The 17,657-nt window shown below is 47.4% G+C and overlaps 1 protein-coding gene across 1 annotated transcript in view; it reads right to left on the minus strand.

The window, feature by feature from the left end:
- LOC142210152 (myelin-associated glycoprotein-like) overlaps positions 1-17,657 on the minus strand; it is a 426,670-nt gene that overhangs the window by 2,075 nt on the left and 406,938 nt on the right. The window lies entirely within an intron of this gene.

The following is a 17,657-nucleotide window of genomic DNA, read 5'->3' on the forward strand; positions in this document are numbered from 1 at the left end:
TGTAACTATAGTGCTCATTGTGACCGATTGCCAATTATACGTACAGTTGATGTTCAATATTCCTAATTCACTAACAATTCTTCCATTAGGATACGTAACGCTGCATCCAACGGAACTCCCATCATCCACGTAGGAAGGAATATAAGTAAGTTCTGATTCTTCTCTCCAGGATCCTTCATTAATGTCCACTGATTTCTTCTTAACTTCACCCGGTTTGTTCCATTGTAGAGATGGAGGTCTGGAACCGCATGTGTGAATAACAGTACATCTTATAGTGGTGGATTCTCCTTCCTTCAGAGTTTTAGACATGTGAAGATCAATGTTCACACTATCTGTGAAATTTCAAGTTATAATCATTATTAATTCTTAGGTTACAATATTTCCATCTACAGACATTGTATTTACTAGATCTACTATAAATAGAGATGAGCAAAATCTTCAATTCGCTAAAAATCCAGACTTCATCACGCTTTGATGCATTTTTTATTAAATTGGCTTCTGAACATGTTAGAAGAAGGGACAGGGAATTCTGGGAACGCAGGATCACCCATGGATAGAAGTTCAGGGAAAGAGGATTGGTAGTGAAGGGAAAGTATAGGGAGGAGTTCAAAGAAGAATTTGGGGTGGTTGCAGCAACGTTAATAGAAAGAAACGTATTGCACTTTGCAGTGCTCACTGCTGCTGTACTGCTGTTCATTACTCATACCTGTGTGTTCAAGGTGGAACACAACAAGCCTTTTACAGCAAAAAACTGTGAACTATCATCAGCTGTTCTCATGCCTTGTTAAAGGAGTTTATTTGTGGGTAAAGAAATTAGGGGCTCATTAGCCATTATGTTCAGAGTATACTGCTGCTCATTACTCATACCTGAATGTTCAAGGTGGAACCCAGCAAGCCTTTTACAGTGCATTACAGCAAAAAAACAGTGTGATGAGGGGAGAATAACCCATTGTATGCAAAGTTTACATTTACAGGACATTTCTCAATACAGTCGTGGCAAAAATTAAGAATTCTTAGCCCACAATCTTTGCATTTATCTGTTATTCTCACTCTTATTTTAAAGGTACATAACTTTAACATTAGCCAGTGGCAGCTCATGCTTGACACCTGCCATTCGCTTGTTCCCTTTGAGGAGGCCACATTGTTAGTCAGTCACCAGGACTACATGATGAACAACATCATTCCACTGATTCACATCCTGGAAAAGATGCTTTTCATCAGTGGCGTAACTACCACCATAGCAGCGGTAGCAGCTGCCACAGGGCCCGGGACATTAGGGGCCCGGTGACAGCTGCTACCGCTGCTATCATTATGCTCGGAGGTCTTTTTGGACCCCCGAGTATAATGATCGGGGCCCCCTGTTGGTGGAATACTTTCCACCAACAGGGGGCCCCGAAGCTGCAGCAACGGAGACACAGGAGCTTCAGGTCTGGCTCCTCTCAGCGCTGCAGGACGCTCTCCCTCTCTCCCCCCTCCTTTTCTCTGCTGTCCTCTGCCCACCAATGAGAGGAGGAGGCGGGGCTTATCCCTGCCGTCCAGCACAGAAGAGAAGAGGAAGAAGCTGCTCCAGGAAAATGAAACTGAAGCTACACAGGTACGTATTGGGGTTACTATACTTATTACTATCAGGCATTTGGGGGGATTACTTGTGTTTTAGTAACTCCATGTGCCTCATAGTAATAGCAGTTAACCCTATCATCTCCCTCACATTAACCCCTGTTTGCCTCACCATAAGAGTTACTGATATGTGAGACATTTGGGGGTAATAATAATGAAGATACTTTATTATTACCTCCATGTCTCACATATCAGTAACTCTTATGTGAGGTACACAAGGCTTAATGTGAGGGACATGATAGGGTTAACTGCTATTAATATGAGGCACATGGAGTTACTAAATTGTAATGCACAGGACCAGATTTTTTTTTATCCACAATTTGTCCTGGTATAGCGGTCAGCGGTGACAGTATTTAGTCCTGTAGGGGCCACTAAGGGACATAATACTGTGTGCAGGGGCCACTATGGGACATAATACTATGTGCAGGGGCCACTATTGGGTATAATACTGTGTGCAGGGGCCACTAAGGGACATAATACTGTGTGCAGGGGACACCCTGGGACATAATAGAGCGCGCAGGAATGCGTAGGAGGGACTCGGTCGAGATCTTCGGTGTCGGGGGGGCCCCATGTCAAAAGTTCGCCACGGGGCCCCGCCATTCCTAATTACGCCACTGCTTTTCATCCTGGCTTGTCAGTGGACTGGAGATATGATGTCAACATTTCGCGGCCACATGAGCCCTATGGAGGCTGAAGTGGAGGAGGAGGAAGACATTGGAGCACAAACAATGTCTACCCAAATGAGTGGAGAGGAGGAACAGTAGCAACTGGAACAGCAAGAGGGAGATGAGGAGGACAAGGCAGATGTCCCAAACACACCGTGGCAATATGAAGTGGAGATGGATGCAGGGAGTCCCTTGGAGTCATTTGTGCAAATGGCCCAATGCATGCTCACTTGCTTGTGCAGTGACAGCTGAGTTGTCACCATTCAGCTGAGGCATGACTACTGGATCTCTACCCTGTTAGACCCTCACTACCGGGGAAAAATGGGGGCCTTTTGTACACCTGATGAGAGGGAGGACAAATTGAACTATTATAGAGAATTGTTATGTAGCAAGTTGGCCGCTGCCTACAGTCCTATGAAAAAGTTTGGGCACCCCTATTAATCTTAATCATTCTTAGTTCTAAATATTTTGGTGTTTGCAACAGCCATTTCAGTTTGATATATCTAATAACTGATGGACACAGTAATATTTCAGGATTGAAATGAGGTTTATTGTACTAACAGAAAATGCGCAATATGCATTAAACCAAAATTTGACCGGTGCATAAGTATGGGCACCTCAACAGAAAAGTGACATTAATATTTAATAGATCCTCCTTTTGCAAAGATAACAGCCCCTAGTCGCTTCCTGTAGCTTTTAATCAGTTCCTGGATCCTGGATGAAGGTATTTTGGACCATTCCTCTTTACAAAACAATTCAAGTTCAATTAAGTTTGATGGTCGCCGAGCATGGACAGCCCGCTTAAAATGATCTGAAAACAAAGATTGTTCAACATAGTTGTTCAGGGGAAGGATACAAAAAGTTGTCTCAGAGATTTAACCTGTCAGTTTCCACTGTGAGGAACATAGTAAGGAAATGGAAGACCACAGGGACAGTTCTTGTTAAGCCCAGAAGTGGCAGGCCAAGAAAAATATCAGAAAGGCAGAGAAGAAGAATGGTGAGACCAGTCAAGGACAATCCACAGACACCTCCAAAGAGCTGCAGCATCATCTTGCTGCAGATGGTGTCACTGTGCATCGGTCAACAATACAGCGCACTTTGCACAAGGAGAAGCTGTATGGGAGAGTGATGAGAAAGAAGCTGCTTCTGCAAGCACTCCACAAACAGAGTAGCCTGAGATATGCAAAAGCACATTTGGATAAGCCAGCTTCATTTTGGAAGAAGGTCCTGTGGACTGATGAAACAGATTGAGTTGTTTGGTCATACAAAAAGGCGTTATGCATGGCGTCCAAAAAAACCAGCATTCCAAGAAAAACACATGCTACCCACTGTAAAATTTGGTGGAGGTTCCATCATGCTTTGGGGCTGTGTGGCCAATGCCGGCAGCGGGAATCTTGTTAAAGTTGAGGGTCGCATGGATTCCACTCAGTATCAGCAGATTCTTGAGAATAATGTTCAAGAATCAGTGACGAAGTTGAAGTTACACCGGGGATGGATATTTCAGCAAGACAAATCGACTCAGGCATTCATGCAGAGGAACAATTACAATGTTCTGGAATGGCCATCTCAGTCCCCAGACCTGAATATCATTGAACATCTGTTGGAACATTCGTGCTCGGCGACCATCAAACTTAACTGAACTTGAATTTTTTGTAAAGAGGAATGGTCCAAAATACCTTCATCCAGGATCCAGGAACTGATTACAAGCTACAGGAAGCGACTAGAGGCTGTTATCTTTGCAAAAGGAGGATCTATTAAATATTAATGTCACTTTTCTGTTGAGGTGCCCATACTTTTGCACCGGTCAAATTTTGGTTTAATGCATATTGCACATTTTCTGTTAGTACAATAAACCTCATTTCAATCCTGAAATATTACTGTGTCCATCAGTTATTAGATATATCAAACTGAACTGGCTGTTGCAAACACCAAAATATTTAGAACTAAAAATGATTAAGATTAATAGGGGTGCCCAAACTTTTTCATAGGACTGTATATGTGCCATCGTACATTCCCTCACATGTCTGCGAGGGGGGCACTGAGCGCTCAACTTGCACTGGCATGGCAGCTGTGAGAGGGTGGGAGTGACAGGTGTAGTATGGGTTCCAGCAGCTCGAGCCTAGTGTCGCTAATGAGCAGCTTTCTTCACTCGCATAGTGAAGAAGCTGCTCATCAACAACTAGACATAGAGCAGAACTTGAACCAGTGGATGGTAGTATACTTTGAATGTACCCTGCCACCAATTGTGGAAGATCTGCTGGACTTCTGAGCATCCAAAACTGGATTTATGGCCACAACTGGCAGAGTTTTCCCTGGAACTGCTGTCCTGCCTGACCTGTAGTATGAGATCACAACGGGTGTTTAGTGTGATGAGGGCTATAATTACCCCAAGAACTCACCTGTCCACTCAAAATTTGTAGAGACTCACCTTTGTGAAGATGAATCAGGCATGAATCAGCCAGCATTTTCACCCACCAATGCCTGATGCAGCAGATTAAGTGATTCATGCTGCCTCACCACACTCAATAGGTTACTGGGTCAGTGTATGCCCTCATAAAGCTACTGCAACTTCCACACTCTGCCACTGGGTAGTGTATGCCCTCATAAGGCTACTGCAACCTCCACACTCTGCCACTGGGTCAGTGTATGCCCTCATAAGGCTACTGCAACCTCGACACTCTGCCACTGGGTCACTATATGGCCTCATAAGACTTCTGCAATCTCCACACTCTGCCAGTGGGTCACTGTATGGCCTCCTCACGCTGCTGAAGCCTCCACACTCTGCCACTGTGTCCAAATAAGTGAGGTGTGCAGCGGTTCTAAGGCTAGGTTCACACAGGGTATTTTGGACCGGCTCAGATTCCGGTAAAAAACGACTTCCATTTTTCCATGAGCGGCTTGTTTACATCAGCCTTGTTACTTTTCTAAAGGTGGTCAGGGGATGTCGTGTGACCAGTGAAAGCACCAAATTCGCAACATTTACATTAATTTTGTGAGGTAAATGAGACACATGGATACATTTCTGACCAAGTAGAGGATACGTCAGATTCATGGCGAGGCCCAGGCTACTCACAAATGTGGTGAATCGTCTGCAGAGATCATCAAGTCCTTGCTTTAAGGTTTCTATTAGAGATGAGCAAATAGTATTTGATCGAGTAGGTGTTCGATCAAATATTAAGGTATTCAACGTATTTGATTCCAATCGAATACCACGCGGAAAATGCAGTAAAAAGTTGTATCCCCTCCCACCTTCCCTGGCGCTTTTTTCAATAACTGTGCAGGGGAGGTGGAACAGGAAGCAGGAAAATGTAGGCATCGAAAAAAAAAATAGGAAAAAGTCATTGGCTGGCGAAATCAGGTGACCTCGGATTTATAAAAATAGTGGCAGCCATATTCGTGTTAGATGCGGCTTGGATTTAGACAGGGAGAGACATGCTGAGGGCGAGAGAGGATTTAGCTTCTATTAGGCATGAAAAATTTAAATCAACAGCTCTTTTAAGAACTACACTGCTCGAAGAGTGTATATACATCTCCAGCATATACACCATCAGTATATACACCTCCAGCATACACCTCCAGGTAGGGCTCAAATTCCCTGCCACTGGTATTCAGTATATACCTGTCCCATAGGGGTGTGAAGCAAGGTGTATACTTTCCATCCGTTATATACCGTGTTATACGCTCAATATATATACTGTCTGTGTATACTTGCAACAGTACGCTTGTATACATTAGTTTCGGCGCCCATTATACCTGTCCCATACGGGTATGAAGCAAGGCGTATACTTTCCATCCAGCATATACCATACTTGATATACACTGTATATATATATACATATATATATATACAGTCCTATGAAAAAGTTTGGGCACCCCTATTAATCTTAATCATTTTTTGTTCTAAATATTTTGGTGTTTGCAACAGCCATTTCAGTTTGATATATCTAATAACTGATGGACACAGTAATATTTCAGGATTGAAATGAGGTTTATTGTACTAACAGAAAATGTGCAATATGCATTAAACCAAAATTTGACCGCTGCAAAAGTATGGGCACCCTTATCATTTTATTGATTTGAATTCCCCTAACTACTTTTTACTGACTTACTGAAGCACAAAATTGGTTTTGTAACCTCAGTGAGCTTTGAACTTCATAGCCAGATGTATCCAATCATGAGAAAAGGTATTTAAGGTGGCCAATTGCAAGTTGATCTCCTATTTGAATCTCCTCTGAAGAGTGGCATCATGGGCTACTCAAAACAACTCTCAAATGATCTGAAAACAAAGATTGTTCAACATAGTTGTTCAGGGGAAGGATACAAAACGTTGTCTCAGAGATTTAACCTGTCAGTTTCCACTGTGAGGAACATAGTAAGGAAATGGAAGACCACAGGGACAGTTCTTGTTAAGCCCAGAAGTGGCAGGCCAAGAAAAATATCAGAAAGGCAGAGAAGAAGAATGGTGAGAACAGTAAAGGACAATCCACAGACACCTCCAAAGAGCTGCAGCATCATCTTGCTGCAGATGGTGTCACTGTGCATCGGTCAACTATACAGCGCACTTTGCACAAATAGAAGCTGTATGGGAGACTGATGAGAAAGAAGCTGTTTCTGCACGTACGCCACAAATAGAGTTGCCTGAGGTATGAAAAAGCACATTTGGACAAGGCAGCTTCATTTTGGAAACAAAAATTGAGTTGTTTGGTTATAAAAAAAGGCGTTATGCATGGCGTCCAAAAAGAAACAGCATTCCAAGAAAAACACATGCTACCCACTGTAAAATTTGGTGGAGGTTCCATCATGCTTTGGGGCTGTGTGGCCAATGCCAGCATCGGGAATCTTGTTAAAGTTGAGAGTCGCATGGATTCCACTCAGTATCAGCAGATTCTTGAGAATAATGTTCAAGAATCAGTGACGAAGTTGAAGTTACGCCGGGGATGGATATTTCAGCAAGACAATGATCCAAAACACTGCTCCAAATCCTCAGGCATTCATGCAGAGGAACAATTACAATGTTCTGGAATGGCCATCCCAGTCCCCAGACCTGAATATCATTGAACATCTGTGGGATGATTTGAAGCGGGCTGTCCATGCTCGGCGACCATCTAACTTAACTGAACTTGAATTGTTTGTCCAAAATACCTTTATCCAGGATCCAGGAACTGATTAAAAGCTACAGGAAGCGACTAGAGGCTGTTATCTTTGCAAAAGGAGGATCTACTAAATATTAATGTCACTTTTCTGTTGAGGTGCCCATACTTTTGCACCGGTCAAATTTTGGTTTAATGCATATTGCACATTTTCTGTTAGTACAATAAACCTCATTTCAATCCTGAAATATTACTGTGTCCATCAGTTATTAGATATATCAGACTGAAATGGCTGTTATAAACACCAAAATATTTAGAACTAAAAATGATTAAGATTAATAGGGGTGCCCAAACTTTTTCATAGGACTGTATATATATATATATATATATACCGTTCGTGTATACTTGCAAAATATATGCTTGTATACATCTCGCAATCAATGGGAAGAGGACGGGGCCATGGAAATCCAGCTAGGGGCCCAGGCCACGGTAAAGCTACTGCGGATACAACTACTGGTGAGGGGCAGCCAGCAGTGTGCTCATCCACAATCCCTGGCTTGATGGCAACATCAAGCAGGGTGCAGGGTACAACACTGACGAGGCCTGAGCACCATCACCAGGTGATACAATGGCTAACGAGTAATGCTTCCAGCGGCATTTCCACCAGACAGTTAGCCACTACCTCCAGGCGTCTTCCTACCCAAGAGTCTCTTGCCTCTCTTGGCGATTTAGTGGTTGTGGACCCGCAACCAGCATGACCCATCCTCAGTGATAATGACGAGACACAGTTCCATGTTTCTGTTCCAGCTCACAAGTTCATCCTCCTCCTCCTCCATCACCATCACCTTTGAAAAACATTTCAAACCACCCCATTAAGGCTCACCTCAAGGGCCTAATATTATGCTCCTACAATCCTCAATTCATCCCAAGAGCCTAATACTCTGCTACTCCAAGGCTCAGTTCACCTCAAGGGCCTAAAACTCTACTGGTACAAAGCTCACCTCACCCCAAGCTAAGTTTGGGAGGGCTCACTTCAAGGGCCTGAAAAGTAATTTTTGTATGGCTCAGCTTAAGGGCCTCCAACTTAATTTGGAAGGGCTCACCACAAGGGCCACAAAAGTAATTTTTGGAGGTCTCACCACATCACACATACACATAAACAATAGAGATGAGCGAACAGTGTTCTATCGAACTCATGTTCGATCGGATATTAGGCTGTTCGGCATGTTCGAATCGAATCGAACACCGCGTGGTAAAGTGCGCCATTACTCGATTCCCCTCCCACCTTCCCTGGCGCCTTTTTTGCTCCAATAACAGCGCAGGGTAGGTGGGACAGGAACTACGACACCGGTGACGTTGAAAAAAGTAGGCAAAACCCATTGGCTGCCGAAAACATGTGACCTCTAATTTAAAAGAACAGCGACGCCCAGCTTCGCGTCATTCTGAGCTTGCAATTCACCGAAGACGGAGGTTTCCGTCCAGCTAGCTAGGGCTTAGATTCTGGGTAGGCAGGGACAGGCTAGGATAGGAAGGAGAAGACAACCAACAGCTCTTATAAGAGCTAAATTCCAGGGAGAAGCTTGTCAGTGTAACGTGGCACTGACGGGCTCAATCGCCGCAACCCAGCTTTCCCAGGATCCTGAATGGAATACACTGTCAGTGTATTCCCGTATACCCGATATATACCCCGATACCCGTTCCAACGGTGTGCCCCCCCACCTTCACCCCAGAAATACCCTGCAAGTCCCCTAGCAATAGAATTGGGGCTATATACACCCACAATTTTTACTACTGGTATACAGTGCCAGTGTCTGACTGGTAATTCAAAGAATATATTGGGGTTACGTGCACCCACAATTTTTACTACTGGTATACAGTGCCATTGTCTGACTGGGAATTCAAAGAGTATATTGGGAATACAAATACCCTCATTTCTTGCTACTGCCATATAGTGCCAGTGTCTGACTGGTAATTCAAAGAATATATTGGGGTTACGTGCACCCACAATTTTTACTACTGGTATACAGTGCCATTGTCTGACTGGGAATTCAAAGAATATATTGGGGTTACGTGCACCCACAATTTTTACTACTGGTATACAGTGCCATTGTCTGACTGGGAATTCAAAGAGTATATTGGGAATACAAATACCCTCATTTCTTGCTACTGCCATATAGTGCCAGTTTCTGACTGGGAATTCAAAGAATATATTGGGGTTACGTGCACCCACAATTTTTACTACTGGTATACAGTGCCATTGTCTGACTGGGAATTCAAAGAGTATATTGGGAATACAAATACCCTCATTTCTTGCTACTGCCATATAGTGCCAGTTTCTGACTGGGAATTCAAAGAATATATTGGGGTTACGTGCACCCACAATTTTTACTACTGGTATACAGTGCCATTGTCTGACTGGGAATTCAAAGAATATATTGGGGTTACGTGCACCCACAATTTTTACTACTGGTATACAGTGCCATTGTCTGACTGGGAATTCAAAGAGTATATTGGGAATACAAATACCCTCATTTCTTGCTACTGCCATATAGTGCCAGTGTCTGACTGGTAATTCAAAGAATATATTGGGGTTACGTGCACCCACAATTTTTACTACTGGTATACAGTGCCATTGTCTGACTGGGAATTCAAAGAATATATTGGGGTTATAAATACCCTCATTTCTTGCTACTGCCATATAGTGCCAGTTTCTGACTGGTAATTCAAAGAATATATTGGGGTTACGTGCACCCACAATTTTTACTACTGGTATACAGTGCCATTGTCTGACTGGGAATTCAAAGAATATATTGGGGTTATAAATACCCTCATTTCTTGCTACTGCCATATAGTGCCAGTTTCTGACTGGTAATTCAAAGAATATATTGGGGTTACGTGCACCCACAATTTTTACTACTGGTATACAGTGCCATTGTCTGACTGGGAATTCAAAGAGTATATTGGGAATACAAATACCCTCATTTCTTGCTACTGCCATATAGTGCCAGTTTCTGACTGGGAATTCAAAGAATATATTGGGGTTACGTGCACCCACAATTTTTACTACTGGTATACAGTGCCATTGTCTGACTGGGAATTCAAAGAGTATATTGGGAATACAAATACCCTCATTTCTTGCTACTGCCATATAGTGCCAGTGTCTGACTGGGAATTCAAAGAATATATTGGGGTTACGTGCACCCACAATTTTTACTACTGGTATACAGTGCCAATTTCTAACTAGGAATTCAAAATGCGCAAGGCTCCCGGAAAGGGACGTGGACGAGGCCGTGGGCGAGGTCGGGGGAATGGTTCTGGGGAGCAAGGTAGCAGTGAAGCCACAGGGCGTCCCGTGCCTACTCCTGTGGGGCAGCAAGCATTGCGCCACTCCACAGTGCCAGGGTTGCTTGCCACATTAACTAAACTGCAGGGTACAAACCTTAGTAGGCCCGAGAACCAGGAACAGGTCTTGCAATGGCTGTCAGAGAACGCTTACAGCACATTGTCCAGCAGCCAGTCAGACTCTGCCTCCTCTCCTCCTATTACCCAACAGTCTTGTCTTCCTTCCTCCCAAAATTCCGAAGCTTTACAGAACAATAACCCAAACTGTCCCTGCTCCCCAGAGCTGTTCTCCGCTCCTTTCATTGTCCCTCAACCTGCCTCTCCACGTCACGATTCCACGAACCTAACAGAGGAGCATCTGTGTCCAGATGCTCAAACACTAGAGTCTCCTCCATCTCCGTTCGATTTGGTGGTGGATGACCAGCAACCCACCCTCATCGACGATGATGTGACGCAGTTGCCGTCAGGGCATCCAGTTGACCGGCGCATTGTGCGGGAGGAGGAGATGAGACAGGAGTTGGAAGAGGAAGTGGTGGATGATGAGGACACTGACCCGACCTGGACAGGGGGGATGTCAAGCGGGGAAAGTAGTGTGGATGTTGAGGCAGGTGCAGCACCAAAAAGGGTAGCTAGAGGCAGAGGCAGAGGTCAGCAGCTTAGGCGAAGCCAGGCCACACCCGGAATCTCCCAAGATGTTCCAGTTCGTACCCAGCCCCGAAAAACTCCCACCTCGAGGGCACGTTTCTCGAAGGTGTGGAGTTTTTTCAAGGAATGCGCCGAGGACAGATATAGTGTTGTCTGCACAATTTGCCTCTCGAAATTGATTAGGGGCTCTGAGAAGAGCAACCTGTCCACCACTTCAATGCGCCGTCATTTGGAATCCAAGCACTGGAATCAGTGGCAGGCAGCAACGGCAGGACAAAGGCCGCCTGCCGTTCACGCCACTGCCACTGCCTCTGCCACTGCCTCTGCCACTGCCACTGCTGACTGTGCTGGCGATGCACTCCAGAGGACGAGCCAGGACACCACTTCATCTGCCTCCGCCACTTTGTTGACTTCTACCTCATCCTCCCCTGGTCCTGTCTTATCTCCTTCTCCTGCACCATCAAAGGCACCATCAGGCGTTTCTTTACAACAACCCACCATCTCTCAGACATTGGAGCGGCGGCAGAAATACACTGCTAACCACCCACACGCGCAAGCCTTGAACGCCAACATCGCTAAACTGCTGGCCCAGGAGATGTTGGCGTTCCGGCTTGTTGAAACTCCCGCCTTCCTGGACCTGATGGCAACTGCGGCACCTCGCTATGCCGTCCCTAGCCGTCACTACTTCTCCCGGTGTGCCGTCCCCGCCTTGCACCAGCACGTGTCACTCAACATCAGGCGGGCCCTTAGTTCCGCGCTTTGCACAAAGGTCCACTTGACCACCGACGCGTGGACAAGTGCATGCGGACAGGGACGCTACATTTCACTGACGGCACACTGGGTGAATGTAGTTGAGGCTGGGACTGCTTCCCAAACTGGCCCGGTGTACCTCGTCTCCCCGCCTAACATTCCTGGCAGGGACACGAGAAGAACACCCCCCTCCTCCTCCTCCTCTACCGCCTCCTCCTCCGCCACCGCCTCCTCCTCCGCCACCGCCTCCTCCTCCGCTGTTAGATTGACCCCAGCTACGAGTTGGAAACGTTGCAGCACTGGCGTTGGTAGACGTCAGCAGGCTGTGCTGAAGCTGATCAGCTTGGGGGACAGACAGCACACTGCCTCCGAGGTGAGGGATGCCCTCCTCGATGAGACGGCAATATGGTTTGAGCCGCTGCACCTGGGCCCAGGCATGGTCGTTTGTGATAACGGCCGGAACCTGGTAGCAGCTCTGGAGCTTGCCGGACTCCAACATGTTCCATGCCTGGCCCACGTCTTCAACCTAGTGGTGCAACGTTTCCTAAAGAGCTACCCCAATGTTCCAGAGCTACTGGTGAAAGTGCGGCGCATGTGCGCCCACTTTTGCAAGTCGACAGTAGCCGCTGCTAGCTTAAAATCTCTCCAGCAACGCCTGCATGTGCCACAACACCGGCTTTTGTGCGACGTCCCCACACGCTGGAACTCAACGTTTCAGATGTTGAATAGAGTGGTTGAGCAGCAGAGACCTTTGATGGAATACCAGCTACAAAACCCTAGGGTGCCACAAAGTCAGCTGCCTCAGTTTCACATCCATGAGTGGCCATGGATGAGAGACCTTTGTGACATCCTACGGGTCTTTGAGGAGTCCACAAGGAGGGTGAGCTCTGAGGATGCGATGGTGAGCCTTACAATCCCGCTCTTGTGTGTTCTGAGAGAATCCCTGATTGACATCAGGGATAACTCAGATCACACAGAGGAGTTAGGGATAGCATCCGATCCGTCACAGCTGGAGAGTAGGTCCACACATCTGTCCGCTTCACTGCGTTTAATGGAGGAGGAGGAGGAGGAGGAGGAGGAAGAAGAGTTGTCCGATGATGTGATGGTGATACAGGAGGCTTCCGGGCAACTTCGAATCGTCCCATTGTTGCAGCGCGGATGGGTAGACATGGAGGATGAGGAGGAAATGGAGATTGAACTTTCCGGTGGGGCCAGAGGAGTCATGCCAACTAACACTGTGGCAGACATGGCTGAGTTCATGTTGGGGTGCTTTACAACCGACAAGCGTATTGTCAAAATCATGGAGGACAACCAGTACTGGATCTTTGCTATCCTTGACCCCCGGTATAAAAACAACATCTCGTCTTTTATTCCGGTAGAGGGGAGGGCCAATCGCATCAATGCTTGCCACAGGCAATTGGTGCAGAATATGATGGAGATGTTTCCAGCATGTGACGTTGGCGGCAGGGAGGGCAGTTCCTCCAGTAGGCAACCAAGTTCTCACCGGTCCACACAAACGAGGGGCACACTGTCTAAGGTCTGGGACACCTTGATGGCACCCCCTCGCCAAAGTGCCGCCACGGAGGGTCCTAGTGTCACCAGGCGTGAGAAGTATAGGCGCATGTTGCGGGAATACCTTTCCGACCACAGCCCTGTCCTCTCCGACCCCTCTGCGCCCTACACGTATTGGGTGTCGAAGTTGGACCTGTGGCTTGAACTTGCCCTATATGCCTTGGAGGTGCTGTCCTGTCCTGCCGCCAGCGTCCTATCTGAGAGGGTGTTCAGTGCAGCCGGTGGCATCATCACTGACAAGCGCACCCGTCTGTCAGCTGAGAGTGCCGACCGGCTCACTTTGATAAAAATGAACCACCACTGGGTAGAGCCGTCATTTTTGTGCCCACCTGTGTAAAGCACCCCAACATGCAACTCCATGTCTGTACTCAACCTCTCCAATTCCTCCGCATCCTCATACTCATCCACCATAAGCGTTGCACAATTCTGCTAATACTAGGCTCCCTCCACCCTGATTTCCCCCAACTCTGCTGGTTAGAGGCTCCCTCCACCCTGATTTCCACCAACTCTGCTGGTTAGAGGCTCCCTCCACCATGAATTTGCCCAAACTGGGTTTTTTAGAGGCTCCCTCCACCATGAATTGGTCCAAACTGGGCTGGTTAGAGGCTCCCTCCACCATTAATTGGTCCAAACTGGGCTGGTTAGAGGCTCCCTCCACCATTAATTGGTCCAAACTGGGCTGGTTAGAGGCTCCCTCCACCATGAATTGGTCCAAACTGGGTTTTTTAGAGGCTCCCTCCACCATGAATTGGTCCAAACTGGGCTGGTTAGAGGCTCCCTCCACCATTAATTGGTCCAAACTGGGCTGGTTAGAGGCTCCCTCCACCATTAATTGGTCCAAACTGGGCTGGTTAGAGGCTACCTCCACCATGAATTGGTCCAAACTGGGTTTTTTAGAGGCTCCCTCCACAATGAATTGGTCCAAACTTGGCTGTTTAGAGGCTCCCTCCACCATGAATTGGTCCAAACTGGGCTGGTTAGAGGCTCCCTCCACCATTAATTGGTCCAAACTGGGCTGGTTAGAGGCTCCCTCCACCATGAATTTGCCCAAACTGGGCTGTTTAGAGGCTCCCTCCACCATGAATTTGCCCAAACTGGGCTGTTTAGAGGCTCCCTCCACCATGAATTGGTCCAAACTGGGTTTTTTAGAGGCTCCCTCCACCATGAATTGGTCCAAACTGGGCTGGTTAGAGGCTCCCTCCACCATTAATTGGTCCAAACTGGGGTGGTTAGAGGCTCCCTCCACCATTAATTGGTCCAAACTGGGCTGGTTAGAGGCTCCCTCCACCATTAATTGGTCCAAACTGGGCTGGTTAGAGGCTCCCTCCACCATTAATTGGTCCAAACTGGGCTGTTTAGAGGCTCCCTCCACCATTAATTGGTCCAAACTGGGCTGGTTAGAGGCTCCCTCCACCATGAATTTGCCCAAACTGGGCTGTTTAGAGGCTCCCTCCACCATGAATTGGTCCAAACTGGGTTTTTTAGAGGCTCCCTCCACCATGAATTTGCCCAAACTGGGCTGGTTAGAGGCTCCCTCCACCATGAATTGGTCCAAGCTGGGTTTTTTAGAGGCTCCCTCCACCATGAATTTGCCCAAACTGGGCTGGTTAGAGGCTCCCTCCACCATGAATTGGTCCAAACTGGGCTGGTTAGAGGCTCCCTCCACCATGAATTTGCCCAAACTGGGCTGTTTAGAGGCTCCCTCCACCATTAATTGGTCCAAACTGGGCTGGTTAGAGGCTTCCTCCACCATGAATTTGCCCAAACTGGGCTGTTTAGAGGCTCCCTCCACCATGAATTGGTCCAAACTGGGTTTTTTAGAGGCTCCCTCCACCATGAATTGGTCCAAACTGGGTTTTTTAGAGGCTCCCTCCACCATGAATTGGTCCAAACTGGGCTGGTTAGAGGCTCCCTCCACCATGAATTTCCCAAAACTTGGCTGTTTAGAGGCTCCCTCCACCATGAATTGGTCCAAACTGGGCTGGTTAGAGGCTCCCTCCACCATTAATTGGTCCAAACTGGGCTGGTTAGAGGCTCCCTCCACCATGAATTGGTCCAAACTGGGTTTTTTAGAGGCTCCCTCCACCATGAATTTGCCCAAACTGGGCTGTTTAGATGCTCCCTCCACCATGAATTGGTCCAAACTGGGCTGGTTAGAGGCTCCCTCCACCATTAATTGGTCCAAACTGGGCTGGTTAGAGGCTCCCTCCACCATTAATTGGTCCAAACTGGGCTGGTTAGAGGCTCCCTCCACCATGAATCGGTCCAAACTGGGTTTTTTAGAGGCTCCCTCCACCATGAATTTGCCCAAACTGGGCTGTTTAGAGGCTCCCTCCACCATGAATTGGTCCAAACTGGGCTGGTTAGAGGCTCCCTCCACCATTAATTGGTCCAAACTGGGCTGGTTAGAGGCTCCCTCCACCATGAATTGGTCCAAACTGGGCTGGTTAGAGGCTCCCTCCACCATGAATTTGCCCAAACTGGGCTGTTCAGAGGCTCCCTCCACCATTAATTGGTCCAAACTGGGCTGGTTAGAGGCTCCCTCCACCATGAATTTGCCCAAACTGGGCTGTTTAGAGGCTCCCTCCACCATGAATTGGTCCAAACTGGGTTTTTTAGAGGCTCCCTCCACCATGAATTGGTCCAAACTGGGCTGGTTAGAGGCTCCCTCCACCATGAATTTCCCAAAACTTGGCTGTTTAGAGGCTCCCTCCACCATGAATTGGTCCAAACTGGGCTGGTTAGAGGCTCCCTCCACCATGAATTTGCCCAAACTGGGCTGTTTAGAGGCTCCCTCCACCATTAATTGGTCCAAACTGGGCTGGTTAGAGGCTCCCTCCACCATGAATTTGCCCAAACTGGGCTGTTTAGAGGCTCCCTCCACCATGAATTGGTCCAAACTGGGTTTTTTAGAGGCTCCCTCCACCATGAATTTGCCCAAACTGGGCTGGTTAGAGGCTCCCTCCACCATGAATTGGTCCAAGCTGGGTTTTTTAGAGGCTCCCTCCACCATGAATTTGCCCAAACTGGGCTGGTTAGAGGCTCCCTCCACCATGAATTGGTCCAAACTGGGCTGGTTAGAGGCTCCCTCCACCATGAATTTGCCCAAACTGGGCTGTTTAGAGGCTCCCTCCACCATTAATTGGTCCAAACTGGGCTGGTTAGAGGCTTCCTCCACCATGAATTTGCCCAAACTGGGCTGTTTAGAGGCTCCCTCCACCATGAATTGGTCCAAACTGGGTTTTTTAGAGGCTCCCTCCACCATGAATTGGTCCAAACTGGGTTTTTTAGAGGCTCCCTCCACCATGAATTGGTCCAAACTGGGCTGGTTAGAGGCTCCCTCCACCATGAATTTCCCAAAACTTGGCTGTTTAGAGGCTCCCTCCACCATGAATTGGTCCAAACTGGGCTGGTTAGAGGCTCCCTCCACCATTAATTGGTCCAAACTGGGCTGGTTAGAGGCTCCCTCCACCATGAATTGGTCCAAACTGGGTTTTTTAGAGGCTCCCTCCACCATGAATTTGCCCAAACTGGGCTGTTTAGAGGCTCCCTCCACCATGAATTGGTCCAAACTGGGCTGGTTAGAGGCTCCCTCCACCATTAATTGGTCCAAACTGGGCTGGTTAGAGGCTCCCTCCACCATAAATTGGTCCAAACTGGGCTGGTTAGAGGCTCCCTCCACCATGAATCGGTCCAAACTGGGTTTTTTAGAGGCTCCCTCCACCATGAATTTGCCCAAACTGGGCTGTTTAGAGGCTCCCTCCACCATGAATTGGTCCAAACTGGGCTGGTTAGAGGCTCCCTCCACCATTAATTGGTCCAAACTGGGCTGGTTAGAGGCTCCCTCCACCATGAATTGGTCCAAACTGGGCTGGTTAGAGGCTCCCTCCACCATGAATTTGCCCAAACTGGGCTGTTTAGAGGCTCCCTCCACCATTAATTGGTCCAAACTGGGCTGGTTAGAGGCTCCCTCCAC

Source organism: Leptodactylus fuscus, chromosome 6, assembly GCF_031893055.1.
Source record: "Leptodactylus fuscus isolate aLepFus1 chromosome 6, aLepFus1.hap2, whole genome shotgun sequence".
NCBI lineage: Eukaryota > Metazoa > Chordata > Amphibia > Anura > Leptodactylidae > Leptodactylus > Leptodactylus fuscus.